Genomic DNA, 22,149 nt, shown 5'->3' on the forward strand with positions numbered 1-22,149 from the left:
TACTATGGATCTTGACTTGGGAGAGGTACTGCAATTGGGTGTTGTGCATCAGCCAGCAAAAAGTATTGGGTTGACCATGATTCATAGGATTGCACAGGAAGTGGCTTTAAGAACTCAGACTTCATTCTATTTCTTGTGTGGGGATAATAAGAATGACCTACACTTACAGGTTGGTTGCAAGGATTACAAATATAATATACATGTGGACACTTGAAATGTGTTATATGAATGCTAGGCATGATTGCCCTGATCCAATTAAATTTAGTTGGGCTGCATGATGCAAACTCTGGACTGTACCACCTGAGACTGAAGCAGGGGCCTCACATTTTGAAGTGCTTCTCCATAAATATCCACATAGAATAATAGATGCTAGGGGAAAGAATGCTAGCCTTCTCCCTAAGATGCTAATTTTCTATCTGTGAGGAATTTTTTTAAAATATGAAGAAACATTAAACCACATACCCTCCTCACCTGCAGTCTCAAGAGGTACAGTTAATGCACACGTTTACCACCCCAGTGACTACTAGGTCAAAGTCCCATTGAAACTTATTTTAAAAAACATTTGCATACCACTGTTATTTTTTTTAAAAAAATCAAGTGGTTTACAACAGAATATAAAACCATACTATAAGTATGCTCCCTGTTATTTTGTCATGCGATTTAGGCTATAAACCTATGCATGCTTGTGTAATAGTAAGTGCCATTGACTTAAGTAGAATTTACCTGTGACTAGTAAACACATGTAAGGTCAGACTGCTAGCCAAGACAACATACATTAGCAGTATTTAGGGCAGAGTTATTAGTAGCTTTTTGTGTGTTTGTTTCCCCTGAGAGCACCTTGCAAGGAAGAACACATCACAGTAACAACAGGCAGAGCAGAATGCTCAGCATTTGCCAACAAAGGGTTCTCTCCTGCTCACCCGCACCCCCCTTAGTCCACATGTGGTGGATTCCCCCCCGCGCTTATGTCTCTTCTTTATGAGAATGAAGGGAATTTTCCATTGCTTGAGTGAAGGAAGGTAATTACAAGAAGAGTCAGCATGTTTGCATTTTACACAGCTACCTCTCTTCTTGGGACTGGGCAAATTGAAGGTACGCAGGGATCTCAAATGGTGAGCCTCATTGCTGCCTTGTTAATGTAATTTAATTATTTTTACATAAATTTCTATACTGCTTAACTTTTTAAAAAACAAAAACCCACCCACCCACCTACCAATGTAGTGTACGACACAGACTAAAAACAATATAGAATTTGGAATAAAATAAATTGTATTGATGAATGGACCATACTGTTGGTGTCCCAGCTTACCTTTCCTGGCTTACTTTACTCTTCCAGCATCTGGAACTGGGGTTCCTACCTCTTGAGGCATGGTACCTATTATTTCTGAGAAGACGAATGTTAGTAATATGCCCTACTTGTGCTTCTCTTGTTGACCTTGGTTACTTGTTTGTGCAAAGTGCCCTTTGACCAGAGTTCCCATGTGTGCTTGTCTTAATTTCTCAAAACATCAGGACAGAGAGATGTGGCCCTATGCCACGTACCTTGATATATGAGATCTGTGTTTCCTGGCTGTTCAGAGAGTAGATGGTATGCTCAGTCTTGTATTCCCATTTTGGGCTGGGAAGGAAGTGATAATTGCCAAGTGTTAGTGCTGACCTTTAAAGCCCTAAACAGCCTAGACTCTGAAGGAGCATCTCCACCCACAACATTCAGCCTGGACACTGCGATCCAGATCTGAGGGCCTTCTCGTTATTGGTGCTCACCCTCCCATCAGATGCCAAGAAAATAAACAGCTCTTTGACTTTTAGAAGACATCTGAAGACAGCCTGTATAGGATTTTTTTAAAAAAATGTTTGATGTTTTATTGTGTTCTTAATATTTTGTTGGGAGCCGCCTAGAGTGGCAGGGGCAGCCCAGTCAGATGGGTGGCAAATCATCATCATCTGGAGCTCTTTCTGTTGACATAAACGAGAATGTTTTTAATTTGAACCACCCTTTTACAGGCATCACGTTATGCTGACATCACAGGGCAGGCCTGATCTCTCAGCAAGTTTAGGATTACGAGCAAAGTTCACAGGAACCCCATCATGCTCCAAACCCTTTCATTTTCTTCACCTGAGTCAGTGGTGTCACACTGGTATAGAAGTTGCTCTATCAGCAGTATGTTGCACTGGGTTTTGAATCCTGCATATGTTTGTGTTCCGCTGGTGCAAAGAGGATTTAGCAACAATCTTATTGTCAAGTGAGTGGACATACCTCAGGGACAGGATTGTGCTGCTGTTTACTTTTTATCTTTTGTTAAAGGCAGGACTGTAGGGTGGAGATGCTGAAGAAGATTTACAGCCTGTTTCTAGAGAAAGCATACCCTATGACACACACACACACACACACACACACACACGTATCTAAGTGTGTTGAACCAAAGATGAACTGTTCCAGAAGCTCTGCTTACACTATTTGGTAGTCAAGATAACACCACAATTAATTGGTAGTTGTTGTAGCAATGAGCTTATATGTGTTTATAGTCACTTGCTTAGATATAAGCTAATTGGTTTCCTTTGATGTTGTCCTTATCTGTGGACTTGGGGTGCTGGGCTCTGAGCCCAGGAAGTGGAACTATTTGTAAGGCTTGGGTATTTGCCACCTGCAACCTCATCTGGTTGCAGATGAAGTGATGGAGGTCCAAGACAAGGTGAGGTATGTTGCTTTGTATATAAAGAATGTATGGATATTTGCTTGGGCAAGGATAAGTCATCTCCTTGCTGCAGAGTCTGTCCTGCATCTACAAAACCTAGGAGAACTGGCAGGCTGATTTGCTGATTTGTCTCTACCTGATTTAATAAAGTGCTAGAACTCATCACTCTGGCGTTTTGGGCATCCTTTTTTGGAATACACCAGTCTCCCCCAACCCAAGAGCTTCCAAATATCATTGGGCTACACATCTCCTATCAGCCCCAGACTGTAAAGCTAATGGTCAGGGATGGTGTGGCTTGCAGTCAAAAACACCTGAAGGGCACCAGGTTGACACACTATGGAGTTGGAAAGTAAAATGTAAGTGGCAGTCTTCAACTAAGTTTTACTCAGAGTAGACTCACTGAGATTAGGGTGAATAGCACCCAAGACTTATAGCAGGGAAGGTTCAAGCATTAATTCAAATAACTGAAGCTATGAAGAAAACAGAAATGTAAATATTCTGGATCCTCCTGTACAGCAATATCAAATATGCAGGGGTTTATTTTTAAATTAGAAAAAGATTACAAATATTTGTCACTGAAACATGAAGATAGACTATCTTTCTGTGCCTGAGCGAATCAATGTATTGCTAGTGACTTGAAGTGTGTATGTGCGTGAATCTTCTGAAACAAGGTTCAGTTATTTGAAAATTAAGATGCTGCCATTCTTTCAGGAAATCACACCGATTTCATCTGGGGCTCTGTATTTAATCAATACTGGATTTAAATATATCAAATTATTCAATTACATCAGCTATGGGGAACCTGTGGCTCTTCACATTTTATTTACTTATATGCAACATAATACAAAAATTTCTAAGCGGTATGCAGAGCATTACACTTATAAAGTCATGTGATAAAAACCAAATGAACATATAATATCAAAACCCAGTAGCATATTAAAACAAATTATTAAAACAAAATACTGAGCAGCATGATCTAAACAAAATGGTAATGATCAAGGAAAGCCCGCCTGAACAGATGAGTTTTCAGTGAGTGTTTAAAATCTGCCAAAAGTTGATGCCTGAACGGCAGGAGGGAGAGTACTCCAGAGGGTCTGTGCGTAACCACAGAGAAGAGAATTGTTGGGTTTCAATTCCCATCTGCCCAGCCAGCATGGCCCACTATCAGGAATGATGAGAGTTGTAGCCCAACTCGAACAACATTTGGAAGGGTCATAAGTGCCCTGTTCCTCTTCTATTGTAATCTATTGTCACTCTAATTCTAAACATGTAATTTGAAAGAAAAAACAACTAAGTTCAAGAGAACTTTGTAGAGCTCTGTGACTTACACACTCAAGTGGGGAGAGCTTGACTGGTAAATAACAGCACTATGAGTTTGGGGGGCAGGTAGGTAGAAGGTAGAACTCCCTTCTAATTCCTGAATCCAGCATGGATTCTATTCCTGGAATAGCCAGGCTAGCTTCAAGGTAAGGGGTAATGGCCCTCTAAGGATGGGCCATTAAGGTAACAAAGGAAGTGGTGCTGTGCAAATGGGTGGCCCCCTTCCCTCAACTCATTGGTAGACCAGAGTTGGGAATTGAGTTATGTAAGCTAGAATGTAGAAGCTGGTAAACTGCAGCCTGGGCAGCTGAGAGACAGAGCTGTGCCTGATATTGGTTGAAATCCAAGGCTGTGGCTCTGGGAAAAGCAAGACCCACTTGGGGTGTTAATGCTGTGAACCCTCCTACTGCAGGCAGAGGTTGTATAGATGTGTAAATAAACACATATACAGTATATCCTAAAGACACCATGGTCTCCAATGTACCTCATTCCAAAGGAAACCAAACCCTGGAATCCCTGGGATCTTGCACCGCTTGGAGATTGTGGTAGTGTAAAACAAAATCCATGCAGACCAGGCCAGGTTCTTGCTCTCTGTATATAAAGCTTATCTACTTAAACAACTTTAACAGTGTCACTATGTGGCTAACTTATACAATTTACTGCATGCCAGAGATCCAGGTGCTACCAGACAGGTTGCAAATAGCTATTGTTAAGACAGTTTCAGTCCACATCAAACAAGAGATTAACCTCCAGAGTGCTTGCTTGTGCAGAAGGCTGCAGTAATTAAGTGGCTTATGGCTCTGGCATTGGATGACACAGCCTGGGCTGTTCTAGCTGGAAGGTTAACTTGACACCTAAAATCTAGTGTTAACTCTTCAGGATAACACTGAGGGGAGAAAAAAAAGAAGTCATGTGGCTTAAAAATGAGGTGACACATTGCTACATCCCGATAAATATTCTGTAACGGCTGCCCTATAACAGTCCTTGGCCTCTTGCCTATGTAATTGAATTGATGAGGATTATTTCAGGAACCACTAAAATCTGTTTTATGCATATTCCTTTAAGTCAGGATTCATGAAATTGTAGGGCTAAAGACCTGGAAGAAGTGATTGATCATCATCAGAAAATGATATTAATATAGGTTCTTACAATCCTTTACTCTCACAACACTCCTGCAAAATGGGCTGCAAGTTTTACTGATTTCTGTCACTCCTTTTCTTCTTTTTTTTAAAAAAATTGGTTAATCACCTTCCTTTTACCCAGTCAATTAACTCATTGGTTCTATTTGCAAAACTTCAGTATGGATTATCATTTGAGAAATTCAGACATAAGGCAATGTAGTGTGTATACGGTATATATATGTCCAGTAGCACCTTAGAGACCAACTAGGTTTTTTCCTGGTATAAGCTGTCGTGTGCATACATACTGCACATGAAAGCTTATACCAAGAACAAACACGCTGATTCCCAGACCGTCCACGGGCCAGATTTAGAAGGCGATTGGGCTGGATCCAGCCCCCAGGCCTTAGTTTGCCTACCCGTGATTTAACTCTTTGTTAAGGAAAAAGGGGCATCATAAATATTTTATTTTTCTATGTTACAGCAATAGCACCAAAATACCTCCCTCAAATAAAACAAGGGTATGGACCTTTAATGCACAGCTGGAACTCTGACTAATCAACAAAAGATTTAGCTGATTATGGAGCCCTAAATTAATCAATGAAAAACGTAGATGATTAATGATCTAACTAAAGTTTGTAGCTGCTACTATTAATTATTATACAGCTTGTGGATTGAGCCAAGCAGCCTTCTTTCAGGCTTAACCCCACGTGTGCAATATGTGGCTATCACTGATCTAACTTTCAGGGTTCTTAAATTACAACAAAATAATGCAAGTGACATGTGCAGAAGTAAGTTTCTTCAAGTTCAGTGGGGTTTACTCCCATATACGTGCTTAAAGGATTGCAGCCTAAGTATTATACTGAGAAATGAAGTCAAAGCTGAGTCAAAATATGAACCCAAGACTCATAGGTCCAAGCTTACAGGACATCCGTGGGCCACCGCACTGAGGCAAAATCTTCTAACTACACCGTTGGGTTATTTCTTCTGATGCACTAAATCAGTGCACCAGACACATGACACATGAGAGCCACAGATGGCCTATACACTAATCCCTGCAGAAGCCCCTGCAGCAGCCTGAAGGAATCATCAGGTGGTCCAAGACCAGTAAAGAGATGAAAACTGCATGTGACAAATATATACCAAGAACTACACAATGTGGTGCCTTCTTGGTTTTTAGCTAATGTCCGAGCTATTTGTGCATTTTCCATAAATCTGGATATGCATCTTAGAGACGAGATTGGAGAAATAATAGCAGCCATTACTGGATTTTTCTCAAGTATCTCCTAATGAAAGTTCCAGTACACCCAAGGGTACTATTGCCCCAGTTTGGGAATGAGTGCTGATCATTACTTAGATGTGGCGGGGGTGGGGTGGGGGGAGAGAATACGCAAGCATACATAAGTATTTGATCCTTTTCAGAAATGTACATGATCAAGTATCTCTCCAGACAAAACCTGTCCCCAAAGTCCCTAACAACAACCAGATCTGCTCTGTTGTCCTAAAACACCACTATCTTATAGGGTGGGGAATGTTTATTTTTTAAAAGTTTTTGTCTATTTCCTTTTTTAAAAAAAGTATGAAGCAACTTAAAAAACCCGTGCCAGTTAAAACCAATACAAACTACTCTTATATAATAACAAAACAGAACTCTACTTAAAATAAAATAAGTGGGATGGGCTTGCTGTAGTGGTAACTAGCATGCTGGGCAAATATGCAGAGGTCACACTGAGAGCCAGTGTGGTGTAGCGGTTAAGAGCAGTAGTCTCGTAATCTGGTGAACCGGGTTCGCTTCCCCGCTCCTCCACATGCAGCTGCTGGGTGACCTTGGGCCAGTCACACTTCTCTGAAGTCTCTCAGCCCCACTCACCTCACAGAGTATTTGTTGTAGGGGAGGAAGGGAAAGGAGAATGTTAGCCGCTGTGAGACTCCTTCGGGTAATGATAAAGCGGGATATCAAATCCAAACTCCTCCTCCTCCTCCTCCTCCTCCTCCTCCTCCTCCTCCTCTTCTTCTCCTTCTTCTTCTTCACCTGCTTTCACTGTTAAAAAAAAATAAGTAGAAGTGAGCTCTAGCATTAGAATGGATCACATGAAATGATCTTTACTCACACATCTTTACAAGAATCCTCTACAGAAGCAAATATACACCGTGAGAAAAATGTTTATATATTTAAGTGACTTTTATGCAGTTTTTCTCAAGACCACGAGTTTCTCAAGGCAGCTCACAATCACCAATAATTTATTACATTTTTATTTATTATAAAAGAAGAAAAGGAGTTCTACTTATTTATTAGGTAAACTTGGAAGATATAGGTCTAGCTGCAAGTCAGTTATTATTTCTTTTCTGTGAACCACCCTGAGACCTCCGGGTATAAGGCGGTATATAAATTCAATACATAATAACAACATTTTCCTAGTAATACTCTTGCAGTCTGGTTGAAGCTCTCTGGAAATTTGATTATTAAGCCTGTTTTGCATACTTTTTCATTTTAGATTTACTTGTCCAGTTCACTTATGCATGAATTATTGTTTTATTTGCTTTTTAAATGCTGTTATACTTTTGTTTATTGGTTTTAGGTTGTTTTAACAATATTCTTTCTTTTTTATAATGTACACTTCTTGAAGATTTTTAAAAATCTTAAGCAGTTTATAAATGCTTCAAAATAAATAAATATTTGTGCACCCCATCATTTGATCACGAAGACTTGATGAGCCATAGCTGAATGTGTGAACATTGTGCTTGAGACAATATAGAACATGCTAGTGCTTGAGGTAATATAAAATGTCATGGCAATCCCCTCTGCGGTGTGTATGATCTGTTGATGTCTCATTTGCATACGCAAGTAACCACCAAATGGGTATGCAAAGACTAGAGTCACACCATCTTTCCCATAACAACTTCTAATGCAAAGGCAGATGTAATGTTTTACCAGAAGTTCATGCTGCGTGTCACTCTAGACTTTCCCCATCTCTATTGTTACCACATGACACCTTGATTCATGCATGTGTGAACCAACCTCTGCTGCCAATACTTCTACAACATATTTTCCTAGGGGGCTTGTTCTGTCTCAGGATACAGCAGCAGAAGCCAAAGCATTCGCTAAGTAGGCACATGCTTGTCAATACATCTATGCCCCGTGAGTAAGAGAATGGTAAAGCAAAAGCCAAGAAAGATAGAGTGCATCATCCTTGAATAACAAAAAAATAAAAATTGAACTGTCAGAGTTAATTATTTTCCTTGAGTCTTCTTGCGCACAATGCTGTTATTAAATGAGCAGACCATTAGAATGTGTATGAGTCTGCAGCTCTTCAGTTATGCTTTCAAAAGCCTTAGCAAAACACCAGGGGAGCGCAGAATCTCCATATTTTAAGTCAATTAAGACAGAAAGAAAATGACTGTTTGGCAGGACTACCTAATAAGGTAACAACAGGTATTTCATACTACATGTAGAAGTTTGGTATTATATATTTAATGTCCTCCCGCTGCCAGTTACTGATTTTTTCCCCATGCTGTTACACAAAAGGTGTTTGGAGGGTTTGCTTTCAGACAGACAGACAGAGATGCTGGAGCTTTCCATCTTGCAAGCTCAAATGTGGGATGCTGCTGGTAGCTATTTAGCAGTAAAGGGGAGAGGCTCAGAAGACCTTTCTTGCCGTGATTTTAATTTAAGGTGTTAAAAAGAACACTATTCTGTCCTAGCCCTGCTGCCTCACATGAATAGATGTGCTTCCAGAGCATGTTGTCAACTGGCTTCTCACAGGAGCCAATCAGAGCTCTTTCCCCCACTCCCCACACATGCTACTGCTGCACAGTACTAGGTCCACTCTATTGCAGTCAGGCAAGTTAGTGAAGTCCTTTCTGCCACAAACACATGGCAGTCCACTTACAAATGCAGGAACATAGGAAACTGCTTTATCCTAAATCAGACCTTGGTCCATCTAGCTCAGTGTTGTTGACAGTGACTGGCAGCAGCTCGCCAGGATTTCAGGCAGGGGTCTCTCCTAGCCCCACCTGGAGATGATGTGGATTGAAACTGAGATCTTCTGCATGAAGAATGGACGCTCCATCACACTGAGCTACTGGCCTTCCTCTCAAGGTTCTGGTGTGCAGACTAATCTCTTATATTGACTACAATATAATGCTTCCTTCAAGTTGAATTTCAGGGCCAGGGGAGGAAACCCTGCAGGCACCAGGGGGGGGGCCTCTCCAGGTACATGAGTGTTCACAGCTGTCAGGTTAGCAACCCTTGCTGTCTTCTTCTTTCTTTGGAGATCACTCGTAGCTGAGTAAGATTGTCTTCCATAAACACGGTTTTAACAGTGAGTCCATAAGTGACTGTGGAGGCCAATTCTGGATCCACACATCCTTAGTGGGGAACATAGGTTTCCGGGCGGGAGTTGATCATGCTGAGGGATTGCCAAGCGTGCCTTCCTCTTAGCATGTTCCCGCTTTCGTCCTGAGTTTGAGTGTCTTCAAAGTCCACACCTTTGGTAAAGGCTGTTCTCCAACTGGAGACTCACAGGTCAGTGTTTCCCAGTTGTCTCTATTTATACTACATTTTTTTAGATTTGCCTTGAGAGAGTCTTTAACCCTCTTGTTGACTACCAGCATTACACTTTCCATTTTAAAGTTTAGAATAGATTAATTGCTTTGGAAGACAATAATCAGGCATCCGAACAGCATGACAAGTCCAACGAAGTTGATGTTGAAGAATCATTGCTTCCACACTGGTGATCTTTGCTGCTTCTTCTTTACAACCCCTGCTATAGGGCGCATGGCATGGTAGTGTCTCACCACAACATAGCATGGATTGGAACAGGATGGCTTTGCTTGGCCACTAGAATTACAGTTACCCACAGGCTACTTAGGAGTACAGCCACCTATTTTTTGCTACCTACAACAGTTATTTTGTGCTGGCACCTACAGCACTTTTATCAAGAGATGAGTACCAACATCACTTTTTTTATTTTTAACCAAAGTAAGCATTGCTCCTCAGAAAAAATCCGCCACAATCTGCTCCCTACATGTGTGCACATATGTGAAAGGAGCAGTACTGCAACCTAAAGCTTTAGTCTAGGGGGGGGGAATCTTTGGCGCTCCACATGTTACTGAACTACAACTCCCAGCAACCCTAGCCATTGACCATACTTGAGAGCTGTAGTTCTGTGATATACAGAGGGCCAAAGCTTCCTCACCCCTGCTTTAGTTATCAATCTGCTGATGAAATCCCACATGCACAACCTCTCAGCACCTGAATTCCAGTGGTGGGTGTGGTCAAAGGATAAAGTGGGTGGAGCAGCAGGTGTGATTCTTTCTTTTGTACAATAGGATACCTTCGAGCTATGCAAACTCAGATGAACAAACGCCTCTCCCCTTCCAAGCAAGGAAGATATATTATCACAATTCAGGGACAGTGAGGGGCATGACCTGGGTGTTTGTAGATGTGGGGAGAAAGTGATAGAAGATCACCTAGTAGTAGAAAAGTGGTCTATTGTAATGTCTATGAAAGACATCTGTTGAAATTCTGTCAAACTTATTTAGTTGGGGAAGGGGGTGGGATGGGATGGGGAGAACCACCGAATTCTTTAGAAGCCTTGCCTCCAGTTTAACAGTATGAGCTGTGAAGGGAGGGTTTATGTGGTTTTTATTGACTGAAATTCTGTTTTAACTTAATTTTGTTTGCACAGCCTTTTCTTGCCCATAGCATGTAACAATAAAACAAATGCAACAAGGTAATTTTACATTTATTAGAATTTCCTAAAGTTGGAAGCTTAAGTAAATAAATGCCTGTATACTTAGGCACATGGCAACACAGAATTATTGTCTGACAGTTATCATAGCAAATGATAGTAATATTTCGGTTGAGAATTGGGTAGGGGGGTACTGAATTTGTTTTCACCCAATAACTGTTAAAAAACAGAACCCCACAAAACAGAATTAAAAAACACATACCTCTTAATCAGTTATGTATGTGTGTTTATTACTAAACAACGCTCAATCTGATTCAGTCTTTTTGTTAAATCTACACTTGTGAACATAATACTTATTGTCTGTGTTTAAGGAGAGGCATTTTTCCAGAGAAAACAGAGCCTTGTGGCAACTTAAAGACTGAGACTGTGTACATACTGACCCATTTGGACAAAAGTGTAGCTTTTCTAAATCTGGAATAGTTTGTGCTTGTCATCTACATGCTTTTAATCTGGATTTACTCTAGATCTTGCATCCACAAGGGAGGGTGTGGTTGCTTGATGCACATTTGAAAACTCCCTTTGATTAGGTAATACAAGCCTTTTCTTTCCTGCACATGTCCCAGGTGAAAGAGGAAGGTGTGATTATTATCTTGGTATATGTCCACACACAACATAATTGGGAAGTTGTGGATGCAGCCCCCCCCCCCAACTGCTGGGACTGCCTACATCTGTTTTCAAATGGACACATGGGGAGTAATGCAGAATCAATCTTAAAACCAACAATAACCACCGTTAAAAACATTATAAGCAACAGTACTACTAAAAGCAATTTTAAATGGACAAACTAAAAATAAGATGTGCCTTGATAGTTTTTCTAAAAGCAGAAAGAGTGGGAACCAATCATAGCTTTGTAAATGCTGAAACTTGCTTTTTTAAAAAAGTACATTTTGGCTCTACTGTGCTACTCTAATAAACAATGAACATGGTGGTGAGAGTGAAGGACTTGAACTGGTGAGACCTGAGTTCAAATTCCCTGCACTTTACTCAGTCACATACTGCCAATCTAATCTCCCTGAAAGGATAGTTGTGAGGAGTAATCCTCCTGTAATGCCATCATGGGACCCTTTGGAGAGGAAAGGGTGGATTGTAAATGTGAGAAATAACAGTGACCCAGAGTCTGCCAAGCTCTTATCTTTTCCATTTGTGGAGGAATCTGTAAGATAGTCAACACTTACCTAGCGAAATTCCACAAAGGTGATGCCTTACTTCAATGCTGGTAAAGGATGCGCAGCTAGTTCATAGGCTCTTAGCCATTATAACATTATAACATTATAACATTATAACATGCGCAGCTAGTTCATATGCTCTTAGCCATTATAACAAAGGCTCTCAGCTGCTTGTTTATAGCCTTGTAGCTGCTTTAATCTTTTGTGTTGAAGATTAGAAGATGCCTCCAGCTGTTCCACCTAGAACCAACTTCAAAACAACTCTATGTGAATTGTTGGTGCAATATAACAGTTCTGCTACTGTTTGTTGAGTAAACCTTTTCAGAGGCATCCACAATACATTTATTGACCACTACACATACTCTAGCAGTGAGGCTTTGGGAGATGCTGAAAAGAATTGTGTTGAAGGACACCAAGAAGAATAGCAGGACAAAAGCTAGCTTTCCTTGCAAACTTGTGTACTTAACAGGCAGCATGCAATGCCTTGGGTTGGCCATGCACCCAGCTGAGCTTTTAGCTATGCTGTACTTTGCCAATGAGGAAGTAAGATTTATTTCAGGCTCAGGAGAGCTTTTAAAGAGAAATCACTAGTCACTGTGTTTTGTTTTTCCCAGTTATGCATGTAGCAATCTCATTTGCTCCTGCAAACTTACATTTTGAAACAAAATAAAAAAATTCTTCCAGTAGCACCTTAGAGACCAACTAAGTTGAACACTTTGTTAACAGAGATTACTAGGTTATTAAATAAATTCAATCATAACTGGATTTGTAAGTGGTTGCAATGGAGAATATGGCCAGATTTGCTCATAATGGTAAATCATAAAGCATATAACATGACTTACCATGCATGAGATGATCACATGGCCAGTGAGGACAGTGCTTAACCATGAAGAAGAAGAGTTTGAATGTGATATCCCGCTTTATCACTACCCGAAGAAGTCTCAAAGATGCTAGCAGTCTCCTTTCCCTTCCACCCCCACAACAAACACTCTGAGGTGAATGAGGCTGAGAGACTTCAGAGAAGTGTGACTAGCCCAAGGTCACCCAGCAGCTGCATGTGGAGGAGCAGAGACGTGAACCCGGTCCCCCAGATTACGAGTCTACCGCTCTTAACCACTACACCACACTGGCACTCGGTTTGGATAACACAGCAAGAATTTGACTTAGTTCAGTACAATGTGGGAGCAAAAAGGACTGGGGAGGAGCAAAGTGACTAGAAGATACTCTCCAGGAGTCCATCCTTTGCACAGTCCTGGGAAGCCATATTTTTACTTGCTGTGCTATGCAAACCAGGCCACTGTGGAAACAAGGTTTGTTATTGGGCTTACCGATCATGGTTTGTTTGAGAGAAACAAACCATGATCCCTGATTCACAAGTAACACTTAAATTACATAATTATTATTGGCAGTTCAGAACACAGTAAAATACACCCATTACAAATCTGTGATTAAAACATCTCAAACTACATAGCTAAAAAGCAAATAACTTAGTGAAGCAGACAATGATATGAAAACAGCTGGGCTCCAAATTCCATGTACGTTGTAACTAAGCCAGGTATTGTGGTTTGTTGCTCCTGGTCAAGCTGGGAAGGAGCAAAGTGGATGCCACCTGCATATTCACAGAAAATAAATAACTATTGTTTACAATGATGTGCAAGCACAACTGTTGTCTTCCATGAATAAAACTCATTAAATACCATTTAATTCCACAGGAAAATGTATATTACATTTTATTTTATAAGCAACTGTTTAAAAATGTTCAATGTTACCTGGAATGTTAACATACAGCATTATTAATTTATTGCATAATCAAAAACATATTTCATTGTTATTACAATAAAACTTTTAGAAAGCAATTTAAGAAACAGTATGCCTCTGTAGTACAGTTTAGTTACATTCTTTATTAACAGAATTCTTGTTGCATGATCAACCCTAGGAACTACATAAATGATTCACTAATCACTTCTACTGGATATACTGATTTGTAGAGATTTAGGCTGCAGTCCTAACCTCACTTACCCAGGAGTACACCCCTTTCTGTGTAGACATAGTTAGGCTTGTGCAATTAGTGTGAAGTTCTGTGCACACTTACCTGGGAGTAAGTCCTGTAGAATTCAACAAAGCTTTCTTTTCAGTAGACACATATAGGATTGTGTCATTCGAAACTAGAGCTGTGTATAACACTCTTATCTTCCATCCAATTTGCAATATAAAACAGAGTGTCAATAGAATTTTAAGAGTTACCAATAATGCCTGGTTTTAAAATGATCTTGGACAAGTGGGCCAAACTATTTAAAATCTTGCTTCAGAGATTTATTGTGCAATCCTACACACATTTACTCAGAAGTAAGCCCCATTATGTTCAGTAGAATTTATTCCCAGGCATAAAGGTATAGGATTGCACCTTCCAACAATTCAGTGTGAAACACAGAGTGGGATAGTGAGGGAGTGGGCGGTGGGGAGATAAACCTAAGGAAAAATTAAGTGCAGGAAAGTATTTAGGAACCTTGGTGAGAATCAAAAGAGCTGCATTTTCATGAGCTCTGTTCATAGATGTGCAGTTTGAAACATTAAGGCCAGAAGTCACTATTCCAACATCATCTCCCTACTAGGGTATTTTCTCCCTTCTTCCAAAAGCTTTAAATCAAATCACAGGCTAGAAAAATAAAACAAAACTCTCAGATAGAAGCAGATGATTCTGTTCTTTATAAAAGTTTCAATCCTCTATGGTACAGATTCCTGGCAGCCAAACCCGGCCCTTCCTTCATTCGAACATCGTTTAGGATATATGTATGCTGAGGGACTCTCACCAACATGTAATGACTCGACAAGGGAGCCCTGCTCTCAAGTGGCAGATAATTAGGCTTCCCCCCTCCCCTCCACTCAGTGCCACTGTTCCGAGTCTCCATCTCTCAGCTGTACCCTTAAGAGCAGCTGATCTGCAGCCAAGCGCTGCACACTCCCCACAGCCAGCGACTTCCTCTGAAGCTGCAGCACATAATTATAACCAGCTGTTAAGGGTTGTCTGAGAGCAATCCAAACAGAATCTTCATGCCCAGAGACTGAAAGCCACCCCCCACCCGTCCCTCCTCCCCATTCCGGGCTTTGCTACAGTGGATAAGCTGCAGGAAGCCCTCTCAATATTTCAGTAAACAAGAGCAGTGACTCCCAGTGTTTGCTGTACCAACAGAGGTGTTAAGTGGACAAGGCGGTTCTGCCACCACTCCGGAATCTGCCTTTGGTCTCCTGGCTTTGCCTGGCTTGCTTAAAACACAGGCAGCACAAGCTCCTTCTGCGGCACTTGCTGCCAAGTCAGGGTGACTCTGCTGTAACCAACATAAGCACTCAGCCTCCTTGCTGTTGGCACTGTTTCTGCAAGCTTCCTGCTCAGTGGCATTATACTTTGGACTACCAGGCACTGGGGAATAAGCAGCAGGTGGAAGATATTATGACGATGCCCTTCCGGCTTGTTGGCTTGCCTGCCTGGCTCTTTATGGGCAGGCGCAGAAGACTGAGCGAGATGGACTAGGAGCCTGACTCGGCACGGAAATTCTTACAGCAGGCCTATGATAGAGTGAGTGCATTTCTATAGCAGAGGTGGAGAATTTTCAGAGCAAGGAGCAAAACCCCTTCTCCCCCAGCATGCCAGGATCATTCTCTTGCACTGCAACACTTAACAAGATTAACTAGGGCAAGGAAATTGGAGAATTGATCCCTTGTGCTGGGGGTTCTGTTTTAGGGCCAGTGGGATGCTGTTTAACTTTTCCTGTTTGTGGTTTCCTTCCTCTGGCCCTAGTAATTGACCTATGGGACAGCAAATGCATGCACCCATAGATAATAGGAGTTAGTGTGGCTATAGGGAACCCGCGGCCCTGGACTCCCAACTCCCATCAGCCCCAGCCTGCATGGCCAATGAACAGGGATGATGAGAGTGGTAGACAAACTGCATCTACAGGGCCACCAGTTCCACCATTACTTGGCGCAAGCTGCACATTGCAGGTTTTGCAAGCATTATGAACAGCCACAATTGGTGCTAATTTGACAGTAGGACCCATTAACCTCACCATGGACAGAATTGCCTAACTTCTTCCCAGCCTCTAGAGGTGAGCAGAAGCAAAAAATAAAATAAAAAAAATACCCCCCTCCCATGTCACACCTGTAACGGCCATGACAATTGTTGACAAAAAATGCCCTGAGGTCATGAACCGTTTCTTGGCTGCAATGGACTTTGGGCAACTAGACATTATATGAAGTGTTGTGTTATTTTCCTCTGTGTTGTAGCACTCCTTATGATAGTCTCAGCAGAAAACAGAATCACTGAGAGAAGACAATATTATCTGCCATATTTTAATTTTTCCTGCGGGGGTAGAGAATTCAATCACTGGCTCTGTAAGACAGGAGATCCAAAGCAGAATTAATGGAAGGCTTTCTGATGTGATGCTTACTAATGTCTTATTTAAAAGGAGATTCAGAGTCCTGTAGATATAGACTGGGATTTTGCTTGATGGTGTAAATTTTATACACTGTAAAATAGGTACCATGTTGAAGATACTGGGAGTCCAAGGATTATAAATGGATGGGGATGATGGGGACTGAACTAGGTCAGACAAAGTAAGTCCCCGCCCCCTTTTTTAATTTTGGAAGTGTACCTGGTAGCAATAGCGCACTTTGTAAGAGACTCATAAGCCACTGTATTTATTCTGATGCAATATTACATTCATTGTAAAAAGGAGTAAGATTGAATTTGTGTTCTGTCAAATGTGAGATGGAATCTTAATTCAGAGTCTCACATTTTATAATGGTTCTCTTCCACCCAGCTATGGCCTGTGACTTTTTCTGCTCATAGCAAAGTTTCCTAACTTGATTCTTCTTTTAACGTCTCCCATCCCATGTGAACTAGACTGGAAGAGTATTTGCAATGTGTTGCTATAAATGAATCATCTAAGAACAGATGTTAGGTTGTAATCCCATCCCCACTTACCTGGAAGTAAGGCTCTCTGAATACAGTAGGTCTGACTTCTGAGTAGCATGGTTAGGATTGTGCTGTGACAGTTGCTGCACATAATTCCTCCTCTGTGTGTTAGGAACAGGATTCATTAACCCATTGAGCTCAGTATTGCCTACACTGACTGGCAGTATGGTTCCTGGGGGTTTCAGACAGAGGACATGCCCAGCGCTAACTTGAGAAGCTGGAGATTGAGGCTTTCTTCATGCTAAGCAGATGCTCTCCTACTGGGCTGTAGCCCCATTCCCAGGTACTGGGCACTTAGATTTCTGTTTAGTGTTTCCTGGTTGCAGTACAATATAGGCAATTTAAAAACATTTTGCAAAGCACCTTTGTGTCACTGCACTTGAGGTTGCTATTACTTTTGTCTGGCAGGCAGCTTGCACTGTGCTGTTGACCAGCTGAAGTTTGGCAGATGAAGCTGTGTTTCCGAGTTCTGTCATACACAACCTTTAAAAAAAAAACACGGAATGGAAATATAGTTGGCAACTCTAAGTATGTTGGCACATAGGAAAATGGGAAGTTGACTTACATGAAGCCAGTCCTACTGGGCCATTCAAGGGACGCAGATGGCACTGTGGGTTAAACCACAGAGCCTAGGGCTTGCCTATCATAAGGTCGGCAGTTCGAATCCCTGCGACGGGGTGAGCTCCCATTGCACGGTCCCTGCTCCTGCCAAACTAGCAGTTCAAAAGCACCTCAAAGTGCAAGTAGATAAATAGGTACCGCTCCGGCGGGAAGTTAAACGGCGTTTCCGTGCGCTGCTCTGGTTCGTCAGAAGCGGCTTAGTCATGCTGGCCACATGACCCGGAAGCTGTACGCCGGCTCCCTCAGCCAATAAAGCGAGATGAGCGCCGCAACCCCAGAGTCAGTCACGACTGGACCTAATGGTCAGGGGTCCCTTTACTTTTACTGGCCCATTCAGCTCTGTGTTCTCTACACTGACTGGCAGCAGCTCTCCTGACATCTCCTACCTGAAGATGCCTGGGGTTCAATTTGGGGCCTTCTGCATGCAAGGCAGAGTTCCCCACCACTGACCTACAGCCCTTCCCCATGTTTCTCCATATCCTATTCTCACAAAGTTACTTTGCTGAATACTCAGTCTATTCTGAAAAGGCAGGGGAAAGATAGATTTAACGTGGAGACAGACAGCGCTTAATTTCAAAGATGTCAGGTTCAAGTAAGGCTGCATTACATTACCGGGATTTCAAAGGTGGAATTGACGTTCAGGAGGGATTTCTGAAAGGTGGCACTTTCTCCTGGATCTTAGGCAAGTAGTTTCTGGAAGAAGAAAAAGCTCAACAATTTGGGGGTTATCTAAAAAAAGCTCAGCTAGGGGTGCCCCTCCAAAAGGCCATTCTCCTTCATTCTGTAAGTGATGGAGATGTCTGTAGTCACTGTCTGCTCCTGCATGAAGGCACTCTGTACACATTTAAAAACATTCTTAGGAAGACAGGAAGCTACATTATCAGGGTTGTCTAACACTGACTGGCAGTGGCTCTCCAATGTACCAGACTGGGTTATCTCCCAGCCCTGCTGGGGATTGATCCCAGGATCTTTGGCATGCAAAGCAGATGCTCTCTACCACTGAGCTATGGGCCATGAACCTGGGCATTAAAAAGCAAATCCAAGTCTAGTCCTAGGCATGAATTATGTCCTCCATCTCAAAAGTGAAGGACTGAGGAGGTCCCCTGGAATTTCTGCCTTTCTTTGTTCTTACCAGCATGCACCCGTATTTGTTTACACCCTTTTGGCACCATCCTGACTGCTGTAGGTTTTAGGATCCTGAAGCTGTGCCCTGAAAGAGGCAGAGGGGCCCCCATTCTCCACCTTGAGTTGGGGCTGTCAGCAGCAGGAAACACACTGTGCAGGAAAAAGTCTCAACCTGCTGCTGGTTCTTTGTGTTGAACGCTGGCTCAGCGCCATTCCTCTTCCTTCTTCCCATGCTGCTCTTTTCCCCAGTCCCTGTCAGGCGTCCAGCTGCTGACAAGCAAAGGGGGAGTCAAGGGAGCTGGGCTGCTCCGTTGTTTTGAATGCTTTAGGAGTGTCCCTACAGATTTGCTGCTACCTGCTGCAGCTGCTCCATCTACTGGCCAAACACAATTACTGCAAGGCTACAGGAGCTAGTCGTGTTGGGTGAATTTTAAGTGGATCGTGGTCTCCAGGGGACAAAAGACCCCCGCTTTTCCCCTAGGCATCTGAAAGGTGTACAAAAGCTCACTTCGGAATTCCGAGTAAAAGCAAAAGTATGTCAAACTCGCCTCAGTTTTCTTTTCCAGAATTCTTCTTCTTAAAACATTCCTGATTCCACACCCCACCCCAATGAATAAAATATAATTTCTACTCACACTGTGTTCATCTTTAAAACACAGAGATATATCTTTCATCATTACAGTGCCATCCCTTTCTGATGTGGAAAATAATATGGAATGCAATGTGATGACATACAAGTGGGGAGGCTGGTTTTACTCACTGGGCTTACATCTTGTCCACACCAGAGTTTACTGTGTTTTCGCCCTCAGTTACCCTCAGAAAACACCATAGGAGCCAACTCCTAGGGGGCCAAGGGGTCTTTTACTCCCCCAAGAAAATATTTGAGGGGACCGACCCCCCCCCAAGTTGATGGGCATTGCCATTCAAATGGTGTGTGTACTGTGTCATGTGACTATTTGGGCGGGGCTTTCCTAGGCTCCCCCAATATTTTATTCAGGTTGGCACCCCTGGACAATACCAAGCTTGATGCTTATCTCCTGTAAAATTCAGGCCTGAATAAGCTTGTGGACAATCAGTCTCCAAATTGCTCCAGTTGGAGTCACAGAAAATTTGTCTCAGTGTTTTGGGGTGGGTGAATAACTTGTCACTTTCTGCAACTCTCCATTCCATGCCCACTACTTCCTCAGTGCTTTCATCTGTTTTCTGGCTATGCTCGTCGCTAATTGTGGTGTGCTCCTGAGCAGAGGAACTATGCTTATATACATTTTTTCCCTTTTGATTCTTCAGAGTTGCACAAAATCAGAAAACTGCACAAGCTAACCAGATTTAAATTTTATATACTAGATCAAACAGCCTCTAGAAGTTGGCTAGGGCCTTTCTGAAACCTCCTTAAGTAGTGGGAGGTTAAAGCTATAAGCATGAGTGTTAAAATAATCTGAGATCACAATTTTTATGAAATAATAAGTTTGCAAAGATAAAAGGAAGAGTATAAGACATGTAAATGTTACAGAGAAAGAAATGCAATGCCCCCAAATTACAGAAACCTAAATTACTCCCTTTGGAGAAAAAGCAAACCCAAACAGGATAAACGTGATCATACCCTAGCCTAGACAATCCCTTAATTTGCCAAGGTTCCTGCTCAACTTAAAAGTATTTCCATAGCAGTTATGGCTGCAGGAAGTTTCCATATCTCCCAGCTGGTCTTTCCCAAACTGGGATCCTACATTGCTTTGCATTGTTTATTTCTTCTTGTTGCTAAGGGAAACTGAAATGCTCTAATGCTCTAAATGCTCTAAATTTGTAGTGTCCTGGAGCTCTTGAACTAAAGCAGTTTCAGATAGTAAACTCAGAGTACAAGTGGCATTTGACTGATGAACATGAGCAGAGCCTGCTGGATCAAGCCACTGGCTCGTCTAGTCCAGCATCCTGTTCTCAGGAGCTGGCCAACCAGATGCTTGTGAGAAACCTGATTCAAGCAGGATTGTTTTATATTGATTGTAATGTTATTATGTCACAACTCAGCAGCTACTTTGAAGGTATGTTCAAAAAGAAGAACATACCATTTTAATGAATAAATACATAAGGGAAATGCAACCAGAATCATGGGGCTGTATCCCATTAATTCATAGAGTAGATCTACAGAAATGTATGGACAAGTTAGCAATGGCCAACTTATGCTCATAGATCTCAATGAGTCTAATCAGAGTGTGACTTAATGTGATACACGCCAAAGAGCTTAGATCAAGGGTAGCCAATGTGTATGGCATAGCTCAGTTGGCAGAGCGTGAGATTCTTAATCTCAGGGTTGTGGGTTCAATTCTCATACTGGGCAAAAAAATTCCTGCATTGCAAGGGGTTGGACTAGATGACCCTCGTGGTCCCTTCTGACTCTACAGTTGGGAACTGGAGCTCAACAATGCCCAGATAGCACCACACTGGCAATCCCTGGCTTAGAATTAGTATGTTTATGTTGTTGTAGCTCAGAAAATACAAGGATGTGAATTATATTGACTCCAAACAATTGAGTGAATTATTTACACTAACAAGAAATAAGTTTGTTTCTCACTGAGGTAACAAACTTGTGTCTGGACAATACCATAGCAGGAGGCGGCTCACATTACTTCCTTCATACAAAAATACAACAGTTGTCTGTTGTTGCTTCCTTTTTTTTTTTTTTTTACACCACTTAGATATTTTAAATATATTAAGCAGTATAGAAATTAAATAATAAATCAATCAATAAAAATAAATTAGTATGTCAGGGAAAGGCTGGCCTAGAATCTAGCTTTCTATATGGAGGGATTTGTTTGTTTGCATGTTCGGAGTAATAAATGATACAAGCCGCTTCTTGCAATCTACAGTGGCACAGCCCAGACATAAGTTTACCATCCCAGTGAAAATGAAGCCATAGTAATTTCAAATTGAGGTGAATAATGAAGCACTATTGCTGTTTTTCTGACCAAAGTGTGGTCTGAATCTTGACCTCTTGGTGATATTAAATTTATTTTTTCACACAGCCCACAAGAAACATCCTATACTGGTTCTCTTTAATAACCAAAGGTTAATTAAATCATAAAGCTGAATTTCTTAAGCAGAAAATGATGAGATATGTTGGAATGGAAGAGATTTATGAGCATGCTTTGAAAAGTGGGTTACCTGACTCATTTTTTGACCTTTCACATTGAACAAGAAGTTGTTGTGGTTAGTCCATCGCTACAGATAAAATTCAAAAATTCAAACAAATAAAATTCAAAAATTGTCCAGTAGCACCTTAGAGACCAACTAAGTTTGTTCTGGGTATAAGCTTTCGTGTGCATGCACACTTCTTCAGATACACAGTAGTTGGTCTCTAAGGTGCTACTGGACAATTTTTTTAAA

At 41.7% G+C, this 22,149-nt stretch overlaps 1 long non-coding RNA gene across 1 annotated transcript in view; it reads right to left on the reverse strand.

Moving 5' to 3' along the window:
- Positions 1–13,757: 13,757 nt before the first annotated feature.
- LOC310685422 overlaps positions 13,758–22,149 on the reverse strand; it is a 29,113-nt gene continuing 20,721 nt past the window's right edge. The window contains exons 2-3 of the long non-coding RNA XR_014515231.1: positions 18,259–18,339; positions 13,758–17,508 (exon numbers count right to left, since the gene is read on the reverse strand). This is a non-coding gene — a long non-coding RNA (uncharacterized lncRNA). The remainder of the gene's footprint in view (positions 17,509–18,258; positions 18,340–22,149) is intronic.

Source organism: Podarcis tiliguerta (assembly GCF_965153285.1).
Source record: "Podarcis tiliguerta genome assembly, chromosome: 9".
NCBI classification, from domain to species: domain Eukaryota; kingdom Metazoa; phylum Chordata; class Lepidosauria; order Squamata; family Lacertidae; genus Podarcis; species Podarcis tiliguerta.